We start from the raw sequence: 25,403 nt of genomic DNA, 5'->3' as shown, positions 1-25,403 counted from the left end.
GGCACCTGCCTCTTTCAGTTGCACATGTAGGGATGGAGCTTACCCACTTGCTTCACAAGGATTGCTAAGGAGCTTAAGCTGAAGGGGCTTGATATCATCTTGAGTTTCTTGGTTGGCCCACAGATGAGCAATGCCATGGATAAACACTGTCTGTATTTGAACAGCTGTGAGGTAATTCCTGCATAGCTCTTTAAGGTGTCTTCTATACTTTCCACAGAAGAAAGCGCAAAGCAGGACTTTCATTTGAACAACAGGAATTGCAGTTCACTTGAAGAGACTATGATGCTCATTTTAGATTATATGTAGTTGTGGTACTGACTGTAGAAATGGAATACTGTAGTCCTTCGAAGCATCATCCTTTTCAGTGCTGGGTTATACTGACAAGAAAAATGCATAGCCTTTTCTTTGTAAATTATATAAGCTACAGGAAAATGTTTCAAACTTCACCCACTCTTGTTACGTGAAGGAATGTCTCAAAGGCCAATGGGTCAGATAAAGCTTAGGGGGAATCACGGCTGTTGTTGGTGCCTTCAAGCTCTAAAGGTCTGGTGGGGAATAATGGATGATCTTACAGGAGTATGACGTTGAACAAAGAATAGAAGAAAGGCAGAATCGTAAAAGATTCAGTACCTGTGTTTCTGGATTTAGGTATGCTAAATTTTTGAGGATTTTCTCCCACTGACTTGGCTGCCTCAGGGCATGCTAGTTACAAATCAGAGAACCGTAGTGCAATAATAAACTGAACATGTTATAGATCAGCACAGGATACCTTTACCTTCCTTTTTTCCAAGGACTGCAAAAATGCTAACAAAAGTAGATTGTAGAATAATATTTGGGTTTTGGTAACTTGGTAGCAATAGAGAGGTATGCATTAAGCCAACCTTCATAGTAATTTTTAGCAAAGATTCCCTTGGTGTCATTCCCCACTATTTTGTTAAAGAGAATAGCTGTAATACCGTAATTCCTGAATGTGTCCCTAGTAAAGCCCATGTAAATTTACCTTGTTATCTATTTTACATCTAGAGCCAATTTATGAACTGGGACTGTAACACTATCTACTTGGCCAGCATTGTGTAGGATTTAGGGACACCATTATCAATAGTTAGAGCAACAAAAATGTTCCAAAGTTAATGCTAGTTTATCAGCCAGGCATTCCAGTAGTTTCTTTTATATCAGCAGAGGGTCTGTATTTTTTGTCTCAAAGTAAATTTCAGCCTGTTGCTGGTATATAGGCTCACAAGGGAAGGCTTTGTGTGCTCTACTGCTTTGCAACTCAACTCCTAAGTGCCAAAGGCCACTGAGTTAGTTTTTTGATTTCCTTTTGCTTGCTATGGAGAATTTGTCTAAAGCATGGATCCTCTGAAGTGAGGAAGGGTAAAATGAAGAGAGTTTGATGTATGCATAGCCAGGGATCACCAGGCTCCTAAAAAAACCAAACCAACCAACCAAACAAATCCAAACAAACAAGCAAAATCCCCACCCACCCACAAAAAACACAACAAAAAAAAAACCAAACAAAAAAACCCCAAATATAGTTCAACATATTATAGTAAGTTGTGCAGCCACAAAGAGGTATTGAAACATGCATGTCCCTTTTTAGGTCTTTTCCATCCCATGTAGCTCACATCAAATTTTCCCTTTCACTAAGTTTCTCTGAAAACTTTTCCTTTCCACGAATGTTGCACCTTTTTGCACCTCAGCAACTTGAGATGTGATATAATCATATCTCAAGAAATAGATCTGTGTTGCAGATACTCGTTTTTGTCTTGGGTACCATGGATACCTTTAACACAAAAAAAAATAAGTCTATCAAATCCTGTGAATCCTTTAGAGTGGAGAAGAGTTTCCAGCATGATCTGCAAAAGCTAGGTAAAAGAATGGCATGGGTAGTTAGAACTGTTGTCCATGCTGTCCTGGACAAGTATCATTGTGCAACCATATCTTGGCATTGTACATTTTGAGGAACTCTATCTAACTTGTATGTAAGCCTGGAGAATTCACTGCTCTTTCTGGCAACTGTACAGCATGAGTAGTGTGAGAATATCATGTGTACATTGTGTATTCCTCCTTTTGTGTGTTGTGTAAGAATCCTTGATCTCAGGAACCCACAGGCTTATGGGAGAAAATCATTTGCTGAGGAGCTTGAATGTATCTCTGTGTTGAATGTGTTCTGTGACCAAACTCAGGAGTATCCCTGCTACACTGCTGACTTTCTATAGGTTCTCGCTTTGGGTACTCGTTCAAGGTTGCTTTAAATAAAGCTGTTTTCTGCATACTCTGCACATTTACTGAGGTCATTGACATGAGCATCAGCAGTTCCAGTTGGGATGAGTGACGCTAATGCTGTGACCTGTCTGCTTCACTCCTCTGCTGGAGATTACTAATGGAGTGCATGCACACATCTCAGCAGCTCCAATGCAAAGTCCAACACAGAGTGAGTTTTTACTTTAATGAAGGAATATATGCCCTTCAGTCTGAGACAGTTCAGATAATGAGCCAACAGTGATTCAGCCATTCTACATTTGCCACACTAATACAGCTGGATAATGAAGCCTGAACTGTGACACTAGTGATACCATGACAGTGGAAAAGAGACACAGATGTGTGGAGCACCAGTATGTTGGATCTGGTAGTTATTTGAACTATTCAGGGTTTTTCAGTCTCCAGCCACCTATAGCTGCCAAAACTGCCACTTTTCCCTGCCCTCAATAAAAGAATATGCTGGACATTTCAGTTTGGAATTGATCTCAGTAATGCATGTATTTATGGGTCTGGTGTTTTTTTTAACTCACACCTTCCTGTTGAACAACTCGTCTTTAGAAAAAGTGTGGCAGTTAGTTTGGATGAGAACAAAGCACAGGGCAGAACGAGTTTCCAAGAATGCCTCACCCTCTGTCTTCCAGACACCTTACTGAGTCACATCTGGTATGAAATGAGGAGCCCATGTTTCAGCCCTTATCTTCAAAGCTCTGTGTGGGCCACTTTCATTGTTCGAATAAATTCTTCTCCCCGCTTCATCATGAATCATTGACATCTACTCTCAATAGGAACAATGTTACTGAACAATGGAGGATGAAAATTCAGGTGGGCAGTAAACTGTCATGCCGACATCATAGATACAGGCATCACAAATAAGCCTGGGTGAACAGTGAGCTTCCAAAACAGACAGCGCAGGAGTTTGAATCATGGCTGATAGATCTCCTGAAGGAATGTAGACCAGATATGGTGTGTAGAGGATGAAAAAAAAATACATTATCTGCCTCTCTTTGTGGTGTTTCAGTGTGCTTCTTGCACCTTTTGATCCATCTGCATATAAGCTTGCTCAGAGGTATACTTATCTTTTCTTCCAGGATAAATCCTGAGCACAGTGTTCCATAATCAAACACTTACCTTCTATCATATACTATTGCCCAATACCTCTTTTAGTTGTTCTAATGGACATTGGGAGGTGGTAGTGTCAAAGAAGAGCTAATCTGTTTTCTCAGCAGTTTGGAAATAACATACCTGGAGATCTTGATAAATTTTGGTCTTCCGTTTTTGTAGTGCTGGAAGAAAATGTTTCTTCCTTAGAAGTCTCATGTAAAGCAAAAATCTTCTACCTTGTTAAAGCCACATATGCCCTGCGAACTGTTCAGTTTGAAGTACATGTATGTGGAAGTACATGGGATGGAAGATCACCTTGGGCACCACGTATTATATAATTTGCAAAGGCTGAAGGTATTATTTCTGTTTTGCCATTTCTTGTGTGTCTTTCATATTTTTCCCCATTTTGTATATAGTTCATGAACTACTTTCCATTTACACTTATATTTTCATTTTCCTGCTTCAAGATCTTGTGTTCAATGCTGTCAGGAAACTGCTTTAAATGAAAATGTAGAGTGATGTGGAATAGTTTTAATGAAAACCAGAAGAATGCGAACATAACCTTTTTCATAGGAAGTTTTCTTCTGTCCCATCCTGTGCCCTGTTTAAACACACTGACCTTTTTTGGCCTTTTCCTTGATGAAGGTTAAGTGTGCAATATCTTGGCTGCAGCCTTCCCAGTTTAAGCAGAAAGACTTTCCATAGCTCAGTTTGCTTTCCCTGCTATGGACATTTGTCTTTCCCAAATCAAATTTGTTAAACTGGATTTTCGTAGAGAAATTAATATCTTTTGGCAATGATGATGAAGTATCAAGTCTTCCTCTTTCACATCTCCAGATCAGTTTTGCTAGTGATGACTTTGCCAGTCTTCTTGCTAGAGATTAAAAAATTTCAGTAGCAAACCTTGGTTTTGTTAATGAATTTCTCCCAAGCATCTTCTTTATTGTCATTAAGAACAGATGTAAAGAATTGCTACATTTGCAGTTTATGAATACTGAGTGCATTGCTTCTGGAAAAACCTAGAAATGTTGCCATGTTTTCCATCTCTATCTGCGCATCTTCTGTGCCTACTGCAACATACACAGAGTGAGATAGAGTGCTCTTGCTAGTGAGTGGGCTATTCCTGGTCCTTGGTGCACTCGCTCAAACACACTTTGGCAGTCTTCTTGTGAAAGAATTTCAGAGAGAGTAGGGTCTATGTCCTCAGGACACTGCTGCTTTTAATGGAAAGGTTGTTGTATTCTTCAGTTGTCATACTCTAGAGAAGACAATAGCTAGATCTGAACCTTTCTCTTGCCCTTACTCCTGTTAGCAACCATTGCAGAATTTTGCAGTTTGGGATGTCTCTATTTGTTATGCCACAGCAAATTGTGTTCCATAAAGCTTTGTTATGAGACACTACAAAGTACAGAGACAGTGTGAGAGCTGACTGTATAGTGCAGGGAAAGAACCAGCCATTCTTTAACCTCAAGTTTAATTTTGCTTTTGTTCTCAATCAAGCCACTTCTTCCCCTGCCACAAAACACAATCGTATGATTAACACTATGTTCTTCCATAAATAATCTGAATAGGGATGTTCAAGTCAACCCTTTATCCCTCTGCCAAAATAAGGAAAGTTACCCTTTCCTGTGAAGACACTCTCAACCAGCCTCCTCACAAACATATTAAACATATAATATACTCACAGAATGATCAAAGGAAAATTCAAATTGGAAAGGACCTCAGCAATGAGATCAAGTTGGAAAGGCTCGGCAATGAGATCAGGTCCAGTTGCTCAAGGCTTGATCCAGTTGATCTTGAAAACCTCAAAAGGCAGAGACTGCAGAATGTTTTGGGCAACTTGTTCTGCTACTTGACTGTTGTCAGAGGTAAGAAGCTTGCTCTTATTTATATCCAGTTTGACTTTCTTTTGTTTCTGTTTATGCCCATTACCTCTTGCACTACTGCCATGCACTGCTGTGTTCTGACTGAGCCTGGTTCTATGTCCTTTATAACCTCATTACAGGCACTGGACAGTTACTGTGAGGTCCCCCCAAAGCCAGCTCATCTCCAGGCTGAACAAGCCAAGTTACCCCAGGTTCTCGCTGCAGGACAAGTACTCCATCCCCTGACTATCTTGATGGCCCCCCACTGAACTTGTTCCAATTTATCATTGCTGTTGTCATGCTGTGGGCCCAAAAAGTGGGCACAGTACTCTAGGTGCCATCTAATGAGCTCTGAGCAAAGGGAGATGGTCACTTCTTTCAAACTACTCGTTATGTGGCTGCTAATACAGCCCAGGATGCTGTTGGCCTTCTGTGTCCCCTGGACCCACTTCAGACTTGTATTCAGCTTGCTGTCTAACATGAGCCCCAGGTCCTTTTCAGCTGAGCTGCTCCCCAGACAGTCCATCCCCAGCCTGTATCGTTGTAAGAGGCTCTTCCTTCCCAGATTCAGGACTTAGCATCTGTCCTCACTGAACTTCATGAGGTTCCTACTGGCCCATTGCTCCAGGCCACCCAGGTCCCTCTGAACAGCAGCCCTTTCTTGAGCTGATCCACTGCTCCCCTCAGTTTGGTGTCATCCTCAAACCTGATGACAGGTGCTTATTTTGCTTAAAACACTTTCCCTCAAGCTGTTGTTTTCACTATTTACTTTGAATTAAGCTTTATTCTTGATTTTTGATACTGGGTTCTCAGTATCTCTGAGTAGACTGGATGTTTATAAAAACCACTGTATTAAAGCAACCCTCCATTCCGGTTTGTTCTTGATATATGCAGTTGTTTTTAATTCACCTTTAAATAGCTCTTCCAGTCACAAGGACATGTGGACATTTCTCCAAAATGCATTCACATGGGATGGCTCTCTTCCTGGTTTTAGCTGCGTCTGTCACAGTAGATATCTTTAAGAAGTTCTCTTTCAAATAATCTCTTTCAAATTCAGTGGGTTTCTGTGCAGCCCAACAAAACATAGTGTTGAAGACTTCTATTTAAAATATGTAAGTTAAAATCATGCAAGATTTTTGTTTTGAGTTTAAGATTTATTTTTGGTTATGGATTTTTATTGTCTTTTTCGGAAGTTTGTGACTCCTGAGCTTTGTGACTCCTGAAATAGATCAGTTTCAAACAAATGCAGCCCACAGTCTGAAAGCAACCTTTAAAATATTGCATCTCTTCCTCAGTGGTAATATTTCCTCTGAGTTCCTTCATGCTCTGGCAATTCTGCCTTCCCTCATCTTCATGTTGCTTGAGGTTCCTCCCATAACTTCATTGTTAATTCCCAGTAATTGCCATTCTTATATGCCTCTTTAGAACTTTAGAACTGCAATCCAATTTTAGTCCAACATGCATATCATATTGATGTGTGAATTGTCCTTATAAAGTTATTTTAAAATTCTATTTGTTGCTGGATAAGGAGTTAACCAACAGAGCTGAATTTTTTGAATTTAAAACCCACAAAGTCCAAAGACATCTTAGTTCAGTGATTTGTATTTTGATTTCCCAGTCAGTCTGTTTAATTTCTACCTGAGTTTGCTCTCACCTGCCCTCTTAAAAAGCTCTCTGCTGTCTGAGCTTAAGAACTTTGTGAATGGCACTGAACATTCAATTCATTCAATGCCAAGCAATGGTTGGGAACACATAACTTCTACCAGCCTCTGGTAGTACGCATAATTTTAATTTCTCCTGTCATAGTTTTGAGGCAAAATTTCTGAACCACTTTTTTAGTGGGAAGGCTGGTATGTAGAAAGGAGATCAACTGCTGACTTGTACATTATGCAAGTGATGTGACCATATGCACCATTCAGCCAATTCCTGAGTATTTAGAGTGGAAAACGTATTTCCTGAAGCTCAGTCCACATCTGAGCTATCTTTGTCAGAGTTTCAGAGAAACAAAGAAAAAGGAACTTTCATAGATTTTTGTAGGTTTACAGTAAAGGGGAAAACTTGTTTCTGATACTTGTTTATAAGGTTTAGCATTGCAAATACTCAAAATAACCTAAACTTTAGTAACATTTACTTCTCAAAACTGGGTTACTGTCCTGCTATTTTTGACCTTTTCACTTAATTGACTTGCTAGCAAGCATAGTCTGATACAGTTTTTATCCACCCTTCTCACTATCCATCATCTTATAGCTTCTCATACGTAACCAATATGTCATAGCAATCATGACCACACACCCGTAAATGTCTCTGAAATGAAGGGCTTATCTACAATGACATTTATTAACTTTTAAAATCCATGCAAACCTGCTTATATAGATGCATCAAAATTGGCTCAGCGTTCTTCAAATAAACGTAACACTGGACCCACACCAGCTTTGCAGCTGTGTGGTAAGGGTACTCAGGTAGAACAGATGTGTGTGACTACTCTCATCATGTTTCTAATTTTTTTGACAGTGCTCTTTCAACCACAAGATCTTTGACCATGTAATGGTTGTGCACCTCCTAGAACCTTCTCAACAGAATGAATTGTCTGTTCTTGAGCAGGATAACTTAGACACCCAAGCTCTGGGAAGGCAGTTTTCCTTCTTGCTAGCTAGCTAGGTCTACCTTTTGCTTAGCAGGGCAATAGGTTTGAAATGAAGTCTTAGACTACTCACTTGAAGCTTGGGGCTTGAACGTGGATCTTTTTTTCTGCACTCATCCATGATCTCAGATGCCTCAGAGAGATTTCAGAATCACTTCTCCCATTTGTTGCTCTGTTAATCTCCTGGAGATTAGAGGTCCCATTGCAAATAAAGATGAAGGTGTTCCATAGCATCTCCTCAGCTATTCCGCATCTTGATGTAAATTGAAGTAGTCATTTTAAAATGGTGGCTAATATGCCCCACTATAAACAAGAAGCACTGGGGAACTCTCCCACTGGCACACACCTCCTATTCTACTCTCTCTGCTAGACAGTCAGCTACCTTGGCCAGAGATGGGGATATAGAAAATGGAAGAACTAGAAGAATTCGTTTCTTAATTTAACCGAATACAAATTTACAAAATTGTGCATAACGGCCTTGAGTTTTACTGGTGTCTTGGTATTGTGCTATCATGTACACTGTGATATTAAAGGAAGAGTGCTGATGCTAATTTTCTGGCTTTTCACTTTTCTGGCTTTTACACTTCAGGAAAAGTTAACAACACACAATACAAAAGCTGAATGAAAGAAAGCAGACCCAAGTGTTTAAGATCTAAAATAGCTTTTATAACTAAGAGCTTTCACAGTCCTTCATATTGCTGGAGAAACTCAAAAAATATGTGTTTTTTAAAAAAAAAACCTCCTTGGAAGAAGAGACAATGTAGTTGAAGTTTGACTCTAATCTAATTTAGATTTTGTGAGCAGGAAACGAAAAAAGATGGTCTTGGGAAGAACTAGTTCTACCATCATGTTATAATAAGGGAAGTGAATGTTTTTTGGGGGGTGTGGGGGGAGGGCATAACAACACAAGTAAATCCTTGTATCCCTAGCATTAGAATACTTAACTTAGTTCTCACTCTTTTTGATATACTTCACTTCAGGAATTGCCTGTTTTTCAGTTCAGTATAAGGACATCGATTAGTATAACGAATAACACAGACATGAGAGAAGCAGTGCAAACTAGACCTCCCAGCCAATCCGCAAGTTCTTTTGCTTCCATCTTTAGTCCTGTTACACCAATATGGTGATACCAAATTTCAACAAACTTTAGTAGCATTCTGTGTTATATAATGTACTGAGGATAATGGTGTAATAGATACAAATTCATCCCATAATTCCTTTAATCTCAGTAAATATATTGCACATATTTAGTATCTGTTGTGGTAACATAAATCAGAAGTCTTAAGCAGTTTAACAAAACAAATACATAGGAGAGTTTTCCAGTGTGTTTTCAATTTCAGAAAAGTTTCTCATAGATTTACCTTATTATTTTTTTTCACATCTTGAATCAGACATGAGCAAATATGTTTGTATGTGTGTGTTTTCCCCAAAGCACTAAGAATGTTGTGTGAGGATTATCTTTTTCATAGTCACGCTGCTATTTGGTCACATTTCAATCCACTGGAAGAAAACAAGAAGGCAGAGGGAATTAAAAGCACAACAGAAATACTTAAATGAGTTCGAACTTCAATGGTGCCGCAACCCTTAACAGAAGGCAGAGCTCAGTTGTGTCTATGGAATGGTTCCACGTTTCTCACAAAAAAACCCACAAACAACAACAACAAGACAGTAATAAGATAACACAAAATATTTATTATTTAGAATAATTTTCTTTATCAAATAAACTGTGTGTTCTCAAAATCAGAGAGGCAAAGTTTCCAGCAAGTACTCTTCCTTGCCTCCTTCCTTGTCTTCACATTTCACTTTCCTAAATTGCTCTTTAAATATTTAAATTAAGGTCATGTTGTTTTTTGATTCATTGATTGTAATGACATTGCTCTTTATGTTCAGAAGGCGATAAGGAGTAGTCAGGTTTCAAGTTCCAGCGACTTTGTTATATTAAGTGCTGAAATATAGGAAAAGTCTGCTTTATTAAACCCCCGAGTTATTTTATACTCTCTGAAGCAATGTTGTCTGTAATTTGTGTTTCTTGCTAAACTGAAGGCCGTATTTGACTGACAAAAAACAAATCTGCCAGTAAGGCAAAGGGAGATGCTGATATTTTATCTACTAAGAAAGCATACACATAACTGGGGACTCATTAACACTCATCAAGTCACTTCTAAGAAATTTCCTGCTCCACCTCCCCTTTCACATATTTTGAGTATCAGGTAACATTTTAAGTCTATTTTGGGGCTGTTAGAATCTCTGAAATACCTAAACTGAAATAGATATCCTTTTAAATGCAAATGATTTGTTTTCTTCTTCCACAATTGCACAGCAGAAACACTGGAATACCTTACACCCTTAGGAGCTATAACAGTTTGTATGAAAGTAATTTTTGAGGATTAAGTGCTTGTCAGGTTCAGTCTGTTTCAAGAAGATTCTGCCACATTTTTGCAGTTTCTAAGACCAGTCATATTTGCTTCCACTTTCCTCAGTGATTAATTCCACTGGAATAATGGAAATCAGAATATGCCCCAAGCCCATGCATCTATTCAGTAGTGGTAAGCTTACCAAATCAAACCTTTTGCTAAAATCAAAGTGGGAAAAATTGCAGGTTAAATGTAAAGTAGTTTGCTATGTCAGAGCTGAATTGAATCTTTTATTTTAGAATATTTATTATATTTTTATTGCACACTACTTTGGCTTTATTGTATTTTTACTTCATGTCACTTAATGATCAAATTCTTAGTTTGACTGTCTACTTGTATTTTAGAAAGCAGAATTGCCCTTTATTCTTCTGAAGTGTCAGAGTTGTGTCCAGTTTTGTCACTTGCTAGCTAGCTAAGCACTTGGAAGCAGACTTGAACATTATAGCCAGTGCGTTTATACAATGTTGCAAAATACATTCATACATCAGGCTAACACATTTTTCCAAATGGAGGATCAAATACTGTGGCAATTTTTATATATATCCACAAAAATAATGAGAAAAACGAAATGAACAGAGTCTGTTTTCTCAGGGGAAAAAATGTATGTAGATGAGTTTTATTTAAGAGTTTTGCTCATGACAGTTAAAAGCAATATTTCACATTCCAAAAAGGTGACACCAAGAAGTTTTCTTCTACATTGTTTCACCCAGAAATGGGAGGCAGGGCTCATTTTATGTCTGGTGCTGAATTGCCCTTTGCATGTCCAGTACACTGATGATGGAAGTTCTTTCAGCAAGAAATCCTTTGCAGTAAGTGATAGAAGCCATTTAGAAACTAGTCTACTGAGATCATTCCACTGAATTAAGAATTTCTAGAAACATGCGAGATGAGTTTTAACTGCGACTGTTTTGCAAATAGACGTTTTATTTATCTGCATAGGCTGAACCTATGTTTTTTTAAACAATAGATGTTTCCATTGCTTATAACGATACTGCTGCACAAGTGGTGCAGCCAGACATGTTCATAAATTGCTGGCATTTGGTGCCTTTTTACTCACTCTGTCTTCTGACTCTATTGTGATCAAGGCTCAACAGTATGATAACAGTGTCAGGCGGTGGGAGAGCTTTGTATGCACTGGAGCTCCCTAATGTGTCAAGAATGAAGCTACAGTTTTGAGAAACATTAGAATATTTCCTTATTCAGAAATATTTTTATTCAGTGCCTACTGAATGAAGAAATAAGAAATGAGAAATACAAGGTAGAAGAATAACCAAACACACACACACACACACACACACAGATAAATTTATGTCATCCCTATAGATGCCCCAGTGAAAATAGTATTCAATAACTGAAACTGGATTTTCTTGTCTGTTTATTGGTATTGGGTATGTCAGCCACCAAAATGTTTTTCAGGTTTGTAACTGTGTATAGAATATTTAAACCCTGGAAATGCAAAAGCACCTTATGCACACAAAAATCACTGCATTCTCCACCGGAATAAAGTTGTTTCTGGGTGACATGGGAAGCTGCTGCATAAGGACATTTTACAGCATTGGTCTAAAGAATGAACATGTTTCTGGTTGAGTCTGTAGAAATATGTGGGTCTAGTATTTTCCTGTTTTCTGAAAGACATCCCTTCTGGCATGAAACTGTGTACATAAATTCAGGACTGTCTCAGAGATGGAGTGAATCACACACAACAATCTCTGCAGTCCCTTGGGTCTCCCTTGGAGGCTTTGTGACTGTGTTTCTTTTGTGAGCTTAAATAAGATCACTGCAGCCCCAGGACACGGCAACAGTTATGTATTACCACTTCTGGAATGATTTGGAAAAATATTTATCATCAATTTGTTCCAGGTATGGAAAAAGTCCTGCAAATGGAGATACTGCTTCTATGTGTCCAGCAGTATCCAGGAGATACTGCTCCTATGTATTATTGGTTGTCTGTGTTATATAGGAAGGATTTCTCTCACTGTCACACATACACCTACATTCCCCAAAATTCCCAAATAATATGCCATGCAGCAGTATCTAAACACCTGCTGTTCAAAGGCAGAACAGTAAATACTAATCTTGCATTATGGCATGCTGTAAGCCTTTCTCATCGTGGGATGCTGTTAAGTCTCTATCTGTACCACAGGTTGGAAATGTGTTGTGGAAAGGCTCCTGACTAAGGCTATATTCAGAATTGAGATAGTAAATGGTGCAGAGAAACCTGAAGAAGAAAGACAGAAAGAAAGAAAGACAGAAAGACAGAAAGACAGAAAGACAGAAAGACAGAAAGACAGAAAGACAGAAAGACAGAAAGAAAGAAAGAAAGAAAGAAAGAAAGAAAGAAAGAAAGAAAGAAAGAAAGAAAAGAAAAATGAAAATGCTCCTGCAATTTATTTAAACACAGCAGCATTTTAAGAAAATAATGGGTCATTTTTCCATAGAATAAAATTATGGTATAACATCCTTTCTAATGTTAAGTCATAATGAACTCATTTGTGCACCTACTGGCAAGTATTATGCTCATGAATGTGGAAAACAGGGATCTGGAAACTTTGACAATAGTAACTACCATTTCCAAGTGTCTTTTTCTGCTCTATAATGGACTTGTTCAATGCCCACTAAAATAAACAGAAAAATTCCTGTGTTATTGGATTCATTTTTTCCCTCTATCATCCAATAGCTTATGTCATTGTCACTCTGCTTCATCATCCATAATTTTACCCTTTTGTATGTGTAGATAAAGAGATTCCTAAAACCATTGTTTCACTCCAGTTGGTGCTTTAGGTGATTCCTGATTTGCTTTATCACACGTACTTGAAACTAGCATCTTAAATACAGTGGTGAGCAAGAAGGAAGAGGTAAAAAAAAATCATGGATCTCTCACAATGAAAGGACATATTTTAAACAGGGGAAAAAGAGCTTTTGTTGTACACATGCAGTCAGCTTAGTGATTGTGAACAGGGATGATTTGAGGATGTTTTTTTAAGCATCTTGCCTCTGTTTGATTGCTGTTCTAACAATTGTTTTCTTCATTAACTTATTTTCATCATGATAAATTATTTTCTTTATTTTCTTTGCTATTATACTCGTGGCCATTAGAAAACACTTTCCTTCCAAAAGTTCTTTGCCCAATTTGTTTCCCATAGCAAAAATAATAGGAAAAAAAAAATCTTTTTTTATAGCAAGTTAAGGGCCAAAATCCATCCTTTGGTACTTAAATGCAGTCATCCTTTCAGTGGGATTTAGACTCATGTAACTGAAGCTAAAAATCTGGCCTGTGCATCACAGCCCACCCCTCCACACAACTACAACAAGTAACTGTAACAAAACATAGTAGGACTTCATTTATGTTTCAAAGTGGAACAATTTGATTAATCATTTTTACATGCTCTCATCCTGTGCCTGATAGCTAATCTTTCATTGCATCATGTGCTTGAGACTTGCTCTAGTTAATACAGTAAGTGGAAAAAACATGTCAGTTGTGACTTCTTGGCTTTTCATTATATTACAGATTTTCTGGGGGGAAAAAACTGATGTAACACCACTGTATGTTCAGCCAGCTCCTGTGGGAAGGGGCCTGGTGTACTCACCCATCCCTAACGCTGGTCACCTGGGAGTTATTGCACTCAGAATGTTGGTAGGGTGTTGCTGGCTCCTATGATGTGGAGGCCTTATGTGACCATTGGGACAGATTAGTCGTGTTGAGTGTGACTGATGGTGAGAGTGCTTTTTTTAATCCCTAGCCTCTTGGCCCAAGCGATATGCATGCTCAAGAGTGCTGAGGGTATCCAGAGAGAAAGATAAGTCTTCATTAGTTGCCCATAACTTTATGTGACATTAATGGCGAGCAAAAAGGTTCAATGGTAGCTAGTGAGAATCACAAAGAACCCTTCAGTCTGTTTATCCTAGCTATTACAGCATTGCTAAAAAATTGGAATCTGATCAACAAAAAATAAGTTATTAAAAGCTGGAGGGACCAATCTCTCGAAGAAAGAGAACCAAAACCTTGTATTAGGTAATACAATAATAACATTGTTTTTCACGTCTCAAATTACTCCATACCTGTGTATTTTTGTTCTACATTAAGAGTATTCAATCTAGACTCTAGGCTTAACTTTTCAAGGAGAAATCCCAGAAGACCTATTGGTTTTCACAGCCACTACCAACTTGAAAACCTAACAGCGCCTTGGTTTGTTTTTTGATTTGTTAGGAATCAGGTTCAACTGAACTTACTGGCTGGAATCTAAATAAGTTTGGATGAATTTCTGCTTTACACCTGCAGAAGCAGCTTTAGAGAGCTACTGCCCTCTGTAGATACTGTACACTATCGGCATGACCTTCTCAAGAAAAGAATTAAAAAAGAAAGAAAATTGTTGATAAATGACAAGGAAAATTGCAGTAGCAGTGTATTTTTCTGTAACCCTTCCCTGCTGAAATTAGAAGCAATGAGCCATTAAGGCATACGGAACTTCTCAAAAAAACATTAGTCTATGACGGGGCAGTCAAACTCATTTTCACTGGGGGCCACACCAGCCTCACGGTTGCCTTCAAAGGACTGAATCTAATTTTAGGACCACGTAAATGTAACTACTCCTACACTTGAGTTTATCTATATATTATGTAACTACTCCTACATTTATACAGTTCTAAAATTACATTCGACCCTTCAAAGGCAACCGTGAGGCTGATGTGCCCCCCCGCCAACCAGTGAAAATGAGTTTGACACCCCTGTTCTATGCAATGTCTTTCTTATTGTAATGGGGTATATTCTTATAAATAATATATAGATAAACTCAAGTGATTAAAAAAATATTAAATTGATTGCTTAGATATTGTTATAACTTCTTCTTGGTTTATTTATTACAGAAAAATAAAGCTGAACTGAGGAAGAGTGGAAAAATAATGACCGTATTTCTTTCTTGCATAAGAAAAAGGTAAGATTTAGAGGACTGTAATATTGCAAGTACTGATTTATAGCATAATAATAACTAGGAGGTAATTTGTTAAGTTCCCAAATGCTGGCAGCTTTTTATATAAAATTATTCAGATCTTCACAGTCTTGGCCGCCTGAAAGCCACTGATTTAAAATTCACAGTCCTTTCTAATTAACTGAGACAAGGAATCCACTACCAGGCACTGTATATGCCACTGCACTGACCTGTTCTGCATTAGAGAAGCAAAGGTTACATTTCATTTTGTTGCAGCATATGAGGGGTGTATGTACTTTAGTTTCCTTGACTTACACTATCACCATTTTGGGTTTGTTGAAGGAAGGGCTCATTCTTTTTTTTTTTTTTTTTTTTTCTTCCACTCCATTCACTGGAATCTATAAATGCCCTAATTTTTCTTGGGATTTTTTTTTTGGTTCCAGGTACCCAGCTGTGCATGAAATAATGCTCCCCATATGTGTTCATTGTTTCTGTTGCTAGTGTCTGTGCAAGACACCAGAGATTTCCTAATAAGGCTGGGTTTGACCTTTCAGAAGTTTTCAAATCAAGAATGTAACTGCATTCATTATCCTCAAAACAGATAGACTTCCTTGCCACTGCCCTTGTAAAATAGCTGTAAGAAATAGTAAAGCACGCTTGTTCCAAAACCAAAGTCAAACCCTGGAGCTGTTGAAGAGTGCAAAACCATTAGGCAGCCAGGCTTTGGCTGGCCCTTCTAGAAAGGTGGTGTGCCAGATGGACAGAGGTCCTGAAGAAGGGGAGCAGACAGACTGACAGAGAAAAAGACTTCACAACAGAGGGAACTCAAGCCTAGAGAGAGGATCTTTCAACTGATGGGCTGGCTTATACAGGAGAACCCTGTCTGGTGGTTTTAGCACCCTCTGTGTCTGAGGTGAGGGTTGCATGATATATGTGTTGACTGCTGGGGTGCTGACACCCAGTTCTGCTCCTTTCTTGTGACAGCACTGGCAATGTCGTGACAACACAGGGAGCCAGATGACAGAGCTGACACATCTGAAAACTAAACTGCTTGCTGGCATGCTTTGGGCTGTCAGGATTAAGACTTGGTCAGATTAGTTCTTTCACCTGGCTCCCCTCAACATCAAGAGCATGTATGCTGGCACACGTTGGAGAGACACGCCACCAGGACAGGAGGGGAAGGTTATGTCTCTTCTGTTAGAAGCTTGTGACTAGTTGAGGCAAAGGGAATGTGAAACTACAGCTCATGTTAACAAAATATTTCCTGTATTCACAAACGTAAATGAAACAGAGCTCTTCTTCTATCACGAAAATTTCTCCTGAGTGGAGTCACTCAGGAGATCTTGCATCTTAACAGCAGGTCAGGCCAGACAAGGAGAAAGTAGATATGAACTGGTTCTTATCAAAGCAAGAAGGTGAGTGAGGAATTTAGATTAATATAGTAGATTGTGGTAGTTACATTTCAGTTGCCTAAAACCAAAATGGTCTAATTTGTGCCAATTATGAAATTATTTTAATATTACATCATTTTAGAAAAGAGCAGATGAATGATTACGAAAGCCAAGGCAAGTCTCTTCAAAACTGAAGGTTTATTAAAATGTTACAAATATTTTCAGAAAATATCCTGACAAGTTACAGAACTTAGTGATGGCCATCAAGCTATTTGAACCACCCATTAGAATCTGAAGCTGGAGATGTAAACATTTTTTTCAACAAAAAATAAGGCCACACTTAACTTGAAGATATACATTTCTGTTAAATTTGATAGAGCTTTCCCACAGAGAATACAAAAGGAAAGCACTCTATTTATTTGTTTGCACGTGGAAGAACATTTGTCATAAATTTTCTCAGCTGTATTAAGGCACTTAAAAGCAGGTACACACTGATACGTACTTTAATAACAAAGAAGACACAAGGAAGTCAGGATCTTTCAAAATTAATGTATGCTCTCTAACATTTCAATTATTTTAACAATGGCAGCTTGCTGACTTTTAAGCAAAGTAATTAGACAAGGATAAACTTGGATCTGCAGGGTGATTCAGCAAAGTAAAAAGGAATTAATAAGTTTAGTTTTGTGAACAAAGTCTAAATCCGGTATGAACAGAGCCTGTGTTACAAATAGAATGTGTGATTTCAAGCAGCTCTGAGTATTAATGTGTTTTCCCCTTTTTGCAGGTTTTGCCTATAATAAAATCACTGAGCAAGGCACACAGACTTCTGTCCAATGCTATGAAAATTAACCAAGGCACTTTAACTGCAGGAAATCTCAAGAGGTACAAAACTAAAATGCTTATTCAGTAATTAATTAAACCAAACAAGCCATCAACATGTGCTACATAACCTAAGTATTATGTCAGGTCAATAATTAAGCTGTAGTAAATCTTCTGGGGGTTCTATCCTGCCAAACTTTAAAGGCTCAAGACTAACCCAAGGACCCTTAGCATGTCAGTGAGCCAGTAAATGATTACACAGATAGCTGCCTAATCCAAGGTTTGCTATTATTAACTTTCTGTTTTTTAAGGCATCCAGAAATTGTATGTTTTGTGGTTGTTGAATACCCTGTGAACAAAATGTACGCCTTTTTTGAGCTTAGGAAAAGGAATATTTTACAGGCTTGAGTAATGTCAAGATAAAAGTGCACTTTTCCTGCAGGGAAAGATATACATTAAGCAAAAAGTAATGGTCTGGAATTTTCCCTTGTTTATGTGAACATGAGGATTATGATAACTTGAAGCTAATCTCACTGTATGCAGCTGGTTGTGGTAAAGAAAAGCACTATGCAAGCTGTTTTGTGTGACTCTGCCAAAGCAATTCCAAAAGATCTGCACTAGTGTTTTCAAGGCCTGGCTGACTTTTAGGTGGGATTATGAGGTCACAGCAAGTTGTGTGGTGACCTTGTGATGTGGGAATTATGGCACTCAGCTGAGTATCAAATCATATGTCTCAACTTAACAAATAAAAATATAAAGCCACATGACAGACCACAGAGCAGCAAGCTTGAAATGCTCTGAGATTAATTTTTCCCTTCACCTATATTATATTCTTTCATCTCATTTACATAAAATATTTCTGGTTAAACAATTTGCAATTGCATGTGATTTAATAGCAGATATATATATGGCAGAGGTAAATTTGGATTTAAAATTAAGACATCACTAGCAATGAAAGGTAGCTGGTATACATCAAGTTTATTTCACATGCGAGCCTTTGTATGGAACTTTGTTTGGAACCAGTTACTATTTGACATGTTAGCTCATAGTTTATGTTAATTACAGTATATTTAAATTACCAGATCTTCAGATAACGTTTTATAGCAATTAGAATGAATATGAAATTATTCAATCTGCTTTATTTTCCCTCCCGATGTGTGGCTGTTTATTGGTCCCATATAAAGCACATATTGTTTGCTTGCAGACAGCATATCCAGGCTGTCCTATACATTATCTCCGGTTCCAGCTTAATGAGCTCTCCCAACTTTATCTAAATTATTCTCAGGTTTATCTATATTTTTCCTAAGTTGCTCTTAAAGAGGTTAACTAGAGTAGGGCCAAGAAAATGCATGTCTTAGATTTCCACAGAAGTGGAAGCTATGAAATGACATGATTCAGACAAGTGATCTTGCTTTTTTTGAAGACAGTGAATTGGATTACTATTTGCAATGCCTTCCAGTTCTATCCAGTGAAATAAGTGATAATTTCGGTGATGTTCCCAGTCTACCAAAGGCAGGAAACACAGTCTTATGAGGGACTTTATATTGGAAGATTTCCAAACACTTTTTTGCAGCTCCAAAGGGTTTATATATATATATATATATATATTTTAGCAAAAGTTTGGACATTGTTTATCTAACCTGACACTTTAGAGGTTCGCTTTTCATTGACTACATCATGTGCTGTTGTAGAGACATTTCTCAAGAAAAATTTATAAACATACTTTTTCTCTATAGATTTAGGGTCATGGTATCTCATACAATGAAACTATAATTCTGAAGAATGCATAAATGTAATACATATTTGTCAGTATTAGGAACGCCTTCAGAGTATTTATTATGAAATAAAGTGTTGTCAGTTACACCATGGATAAAATAGTTGGAAAGTTCCAAGAAAAATGAAAAGGTGACTTTTTGACCTGAAGCTTAAAAATCATGTCTCTTATGTATATAATCTATTAATGACACTCTCAGTGCAAAGACTTTCTTGGCACATTATCCACTGACATTCCAAAAGCCAACTTCAGTTAATTAAGTCGAATACAACAAAACCTTTGGGGTCAGGTTTTTTAGAAATACAGTTTCATTACTGCACACACATATATTCCAGTCCCACTTCCTAACAGGCTTTTGGATCCCAGTTTATTTTTGAGAAGTGTAAGAGCTTGAAAAACCTGTTTCACTTCAACTGAAATGAGCATGATCTTGAAACAAGAACCAGAAAGGCTCGCATTATGGCATTTCACTCCAGCTTAAAGGGCTTCAGACTGTGAATCTGCATGAGGGATCTCTAGATCAAGAGTACCGGGCTGACCAGTGGTGTCTCCCAGGATGAAACCTGGGTAAATGGTCAGATGGGTCTCACAGAATAACTTGGAAAAATCCCAACAGATAGATTGTCAGGAGAGTTTGGGCAGCTGAGGAACAGAGACGTGCAGTAAGTGCAAGTAACTATTTTTTACAGTTCAATACATCACCCTTCATTTTACTGTATGCAGACTGAGGGCACAGTCACTGGTCTATCAGCAGAAGGTATTGCTGAGCACCCTGCTAGAAGGTGTAGAGCAGAATTACATTATTTTTGTAGGGTTTCTTCTTCTGTGTCGTGATATTTCATTATTATTATTTGTCCACACAGGATGCAACCAAGCCATGCTGAATTTGTTGTCAGGCAGCCTTTCTCCAGCCAGGAACTTGTCAAGACTTTTCATCTCCTTGTCTAGAGGCTTTTTCTGCCTCTCCTGCTAAAAGGTCACAAGGAAATACCCACCAAAAATAGGGAAGTCCCACGGGAAAAATCCTCTAACAGGGAGGTATATCTCTGTGTTGCAAACACATACATGTTCAGACACAAAGATTATCCGCTAAGAAGTATGTACTGAACTATTTGCTTCTACATCCCTCCCAAGTGATCTCTGCCATCAGTGACCTTAGTTGCATCTCATTAGGATATTCCACTTTTGCAATTAAAATTTACTCATTCTCAACTCTTTTTGACTCTCATGTTGTCAAATTTCTTGGTTTGGAAAAGAGGATTATGAAGAAGAGGATTATTAGCTGAAAGATAATAGGGTTTTTCCCCTAAATACAGCTTCTAACTACAATAGATATAGTGATAAAATGAGATATTCCAAGCAGACACAACTGTGACCTTTCATTTCCTCTTTATTTTGTGACTTTCTTGCCCAGAGTACATTTCTGATCTAACTTTGTAAACAACTGCCCTTTCCATTTGGTTTTCTTTTCCGTCACCCTCTCACACATAAACCTTTTCTATCTTTTTGTATATATGCCACTGATTAAGTTCCAGAGGGAGTTTTTTACAGCCTGTCAATACAGTATAAAGTCTGTGATCTTGGAGTTTTAACTCCAGAAGCTGTGAAAGTGAAGATTCTGGGATTCACTTTTAGTATATTCATAACCTACCACATGTCACTCTTATGAAGTAACAAGCAGTTGTTCGCCTTTGTGGCAGCTCATCCCTATTAAATTAGTTCACACCAGTAGAGCTCCAAAGAGGAAGTATGAGGTTTTTCTTCGTTTCCTCCTGCTACTTAGTGGAAGGGGTTCTCAGCTGCTGATTAGGTTGCTTCATTGGTTTTCTTACCGGCATGTTTCTCCTCATTGAGTGCCTTAATGAGGAACAGGTGGCCAGCAGTTTGGTGGGTATGGTGCAGAGTGTGCGCTCAGGAAAAGGGAGATGGGCAAGAGAAAAATAGGTCCAAAAAACTTCCTACCCACCCTGCACTAAACTGAAGGTAAGAGCTTTTGTATAAGTGTATTCTTAAGATGTCAAGATCAAGCTTTCAAAATCCCAGTCTCTGGAAGTATAGATGGACCTTTTCCAATATATAGGTGGTGTTATTTTCCTCTAAGAGACAGGTCACTTCCTATCCAGTGTCAGTTGTATTACTATGTATGCTGGTTTTGGCTGAAATAGAGTTAATTTTCTTCATAGTAGCCAGTATGGGACTAAGTTTTGGATTTGTGTTGGAAACAGTGTTGATAGTGCAAGGATATTTTAGTTACTGCTGAGCAGAGCTCACGCAGAGCCAAGACCTTTTTTGCTTCTCACACCACCCCACCAGTGGGCTGGGGGTGCACAAAAAGCTGGAAGGAGGCACAGTTGGGACAACTGATCCCAACTGACCGAAGGGATATTCCACATCATATGACATCATACTCAGCAACAAATGAGGGGGAAGGTTGGCCAGGGGGCCAATGCTCAGGGCCTGGCTGGGCACTGTTTGGTTGGTGATATGCAACTGTTTTCCTTTCCATCGTTTTTCTTTCTTGGGTTTTATTTCTCTCTCTTTCTTATTTTCCTTTTCACTAGGGTGGGGGTTTTTTGTGTGTTCTTTTGTTTATTTTATTTGGTTTGGTTTTGGTTTGGTTTGATTTAGGTTGTTTGGTGGGGTTTTTTTGTTGTTTGTTTGGTTTAATTTCAGCTATGAAACTATTCTTATCTCAACCCATGAGCTTTCTCACTTTTACCCTTCCGATTCTTTCTCCTCATCCTGCTGGAGTGGGGAGTGAATGAGCGGCTGTGTGGTGTTTAGTTGCCAGCTGGAGTTAAACCACAACATCATGCCTTAGTGCAGGATTGGTACTATGCAAGGGCATCAAAATAAGACATGTATACTCTGATAAAAATACTTCCTGTACTTCATGTAAGATATGTTTTTTTAAAGTGAATTTTGTAAATTATTTGTGTCTGTCATTTCCATTACCTTTTCGAAACATTTCGGTTCAGATGGATGCTTGAGAAGAATGGAGATTTTTTTTCAGCCCCACATTTCTATTGCTAGTAACTTGATCCAGAAGTATCTCACTGTTTTTCTTGAAAAAATGGAAAATATCTTCATCAGGAAGTAGACCTATAGAATCATTAAGATCATAATGATATAGTCATGGAATGGAAAAAAAAAAAAAGAATACTTAGAAAGAAAACTATTTTCTGGCTTTAGGTATTAAGACCAGAAAGACAAAAGGAAACAGCTAAAGCAAAACCATACAAACACAACTGCCTAATGTGACATCAGTGGTGAGATACAGTAATATTTAAACTGTAAATGCTTTTTGAGTGAAGTATATGGATAAGATTAACATTTATTCACAGAGGACTTTTTTGGTCATCTAGAAAAAAAAGGACATATCTGCAACTGCTTAAATCTACTTGCAGTGAGAAAAGCAGTTGGACGTCTGTTTATATATGTATATGTGCTATTGACATAGCAATGAAGCAGATTACTGATTTGGGGCCAAGAAACACTAATGGGAAAACTTTCCAGCATTTGTTGTTGCCTTGCACATTTGCAGATCTAAGACAATATTTCTTTGCTCATTGTTGCCTCAAGTTATAATGATTTTCCTTACTGCCTCCTCAATCTGTTCCCAGAAGGAAGAAAAATGTCCTGTTTTCTGTGTCACATGAGGGGCTGGTGGGATTTGGTCTTGACAAGCAACCAGATTATGTACTAATGAAGTGCAGGCTCTCACCTAAAGAAATGTTTAGAGTGAGGATATTACTTCTGGGGAAAAATTCAACCATGTTTTACACTTTATTCATCATGTGGAAGAAAAATGCATGTGTTTCCAGCCAGGTTTGCAGTTTTTAATATATAGGAGTGTGTAGAGATGAGAGGTACATGAGAGATTCTCTAAGTAAGTCATCACATCTTCTCAGCTCCTTTGGTGCCATGCTGCAGTGAGAAAGCTGGTACCCTAGTTAGTTGATTAACCTGTTATTTAGAGGAACTTAGTCTCAAATCCTTGCTCCAGTGAAGACTTTGACAACATTACAGTCAGTGCCACAGGGAAAACATTGCTTAGCCATCTCACATGAGAGCTGCGGAAATGGATACACTTAAGATTACGGACTGCTTGGATAATGTAGTAATGGGATGGTCTTAAATGCCGTAGAGAAATCCCAGGTGTCACGGCTCAGCAGCTGTGTGTCGCACAGTGGGCACTGTTTATCTCTAGGAACTGATCCTGGAAGCTGAAGGCCATTCTGGTTCCCACTGAAAGCATTCTCAGACCCTTCGGTGATCAGGTCCAGAGCTTCTATGAGATTTTGAAATCTTGTGAGATGTAAATTAAGATGACTAAAGCAATAAAATATAACAACTGATTAACAAAGCAGGCCTTTATAGCCATTAATTCTATATTTATAAATAGCTGGAGACATGACTGAGTGACAGTGTTCAACCATGCAACTAATTGAAAGCAAATAAAGTTATGATGACACAGTAATTGTAACTGAAACAAAAACATTCTTCACCTATATTTTTAGATTCTTATGCACACATTAACTTTTTCTTTTAGGTAGGAGGCCTTCCCCACAGCTTTTCATAGTTTAAATAGTACCAAATTAAACTATCACATATACTGTGTGTTCCTGAATATTCAACACTACTCAGAACAATTGAAATCGTACAGAATACCATAAGACAACAAAAGTACACAGTTTCTCTATGGAAACTTGGACTTTGAATTTAGGTTGTGATTTCAATAAATTTGTGTCCCAACTAGAGGCCATGATGCCATGGAAGTGGTGAACTGTGTTTGCAGGACCTCCTGCTTAGGTTACACTTAATATTCTATAAGAATTATATTCTGTGATGCTCAGAACAAACATAGCAGATTACATTTACATATCAGGGTGCTCAGCTGGATCATGATGAATTTTGAACCATTTGAAAAAAGGAAGTATTTTGAGGACAGTTTGGGGTGATGGTGGTGGGTTTTGTCTTTTTCTTGCAATTTCCCTTCTAGTTGCTACCATGTGCCATTGTACCACCATCCAAATGCATGTCTGATTCTTGGGTGTGCCAAAACTTTCTGCTGGGTCTCTGCTGAGACACTTTTCTTCTAGTCTGCCTATTGTATCACACATAGGTCATGGGCTGAGATAAAAATAAAGGGAGGTGATGCAGAGGTGAAGCATAATGCTGAAATACAACAGCAATAAAGATCTAACTGTTAACTTGAAGTCTATTAACTAGAATAGACAGCACAGAAATGCTTGTATGTGTTTTTTGGAAAAATATGTGATGACAGAGAGCTGAGAGGATCTGTCTCATTCCAAGAACAGTTCAAACATAGAGCTGTTATCATTGCGATTTCAGACTTGTGAAAAATTTGTGGTGATTTTTATGAAAGTTCAGCTCTGTCATAAGACCAGTACTATGAGGTTCCCATGTCTTCTGTTGTTCATGATCAGTGAATGTATTGAAGTTATACAGTTTGTGCTGTCCAGCAAGCAATTTCACAAACATAACTCCTATCTTACAAATCACCAGTACTAAAGGTATACAGGCTACATTAGACATTTTCCTTTAGCAAACATTTTCTAGCTACAAACTTGAGGTGCCCTATGTACAGTTACTAATAATATTGTCAGCATTACAACATCTGAACAAGTTATTTGCCTCTGGAGGAGTTGCTCCACTGTATCTGACAGTTCACTATTGAGTTAATATACAAGGTAACATATAGTCCTGTTTAAATTTTTAACATTATTGGACAGAAAGAGATGAAAATGGAAAAATAAAAAGACTAAAATAGTTTGTTGTTGTTGTTGTTTTTCTGTTGAAGTAATTCCAAAGTTTGTTATTCACTGAGCAAAGACTGCTGAATAGGAAGTTATCACTTTGTAAGCTAACTTTTCAGTTCGGGACATTTCTGTGTGCATTCTTGATGAGTATATTGTATAGCAACAATATACTTCAGCGTATAGATCAGCATTTTAACATCCAAACTTGAAATGTGTCTGCCTTCTGTGTAAATAAGAATATAAGAGGTTTCTGGCCCTTATGTTTCAATGACTTTCTTTTTTCTTTCTGCAGACTTATGTCTTTTCTATAAGGTATAATAATAAAGAAATAGATTTTCAAGTAGCACTGTTACTTCACTGTATGAAGAAAATAAGAGGGATCATTTCACCCATCAATGAATTGCAACTATTTCAGGGATGTGGAGTTG

General features: G+C 38.0%; 1 protein-coding gene across 4 annotated transcripts in view; it reads left to right on the top strand.

The window, feature by feature from the left end:
* SULF1 (sulfatase 1) overlaps positions 1–25,403 on the top strand; it is a gene marked incomplete at its 5' end in the record, with an annotated part of 122,412 nt that overhangs the window by 6,963 nt on the left and 90,046 nt on the right. For 2 of the 4 annotated variants that reach the window (XM_082044194.1, XM_082044195.1), the window contains 2 exons: positions 15,147–15,214; positions 17,384–17,481. Of the gene's footprint in view, positions 1–10,390; positions 10,416–12,654; positions 12,707–15,146; positions 15,215–17,383; positions 17,482–25,403 lie in introns of those variants that run through there. The other 2 variants (XM_082044197.1, XM_082044196.1) reach the window with 2 other exon arrangements.

Source organism: Streptopelia decaocto (assembly GCF_964273445.1).
Source record: "Streptopelia decaocto genome assembly, chromosome: 2".
NCBI lineage: Eukaryota > Metazoa > Chordata > Aves > Columbiformes > Columbidae > Streptopelia > Streptopelia decaocto.
Note: the sequence above shows the minus strand (reverse complement) of the source record. Positions and strands in the feature narration are given on the sequence as shown.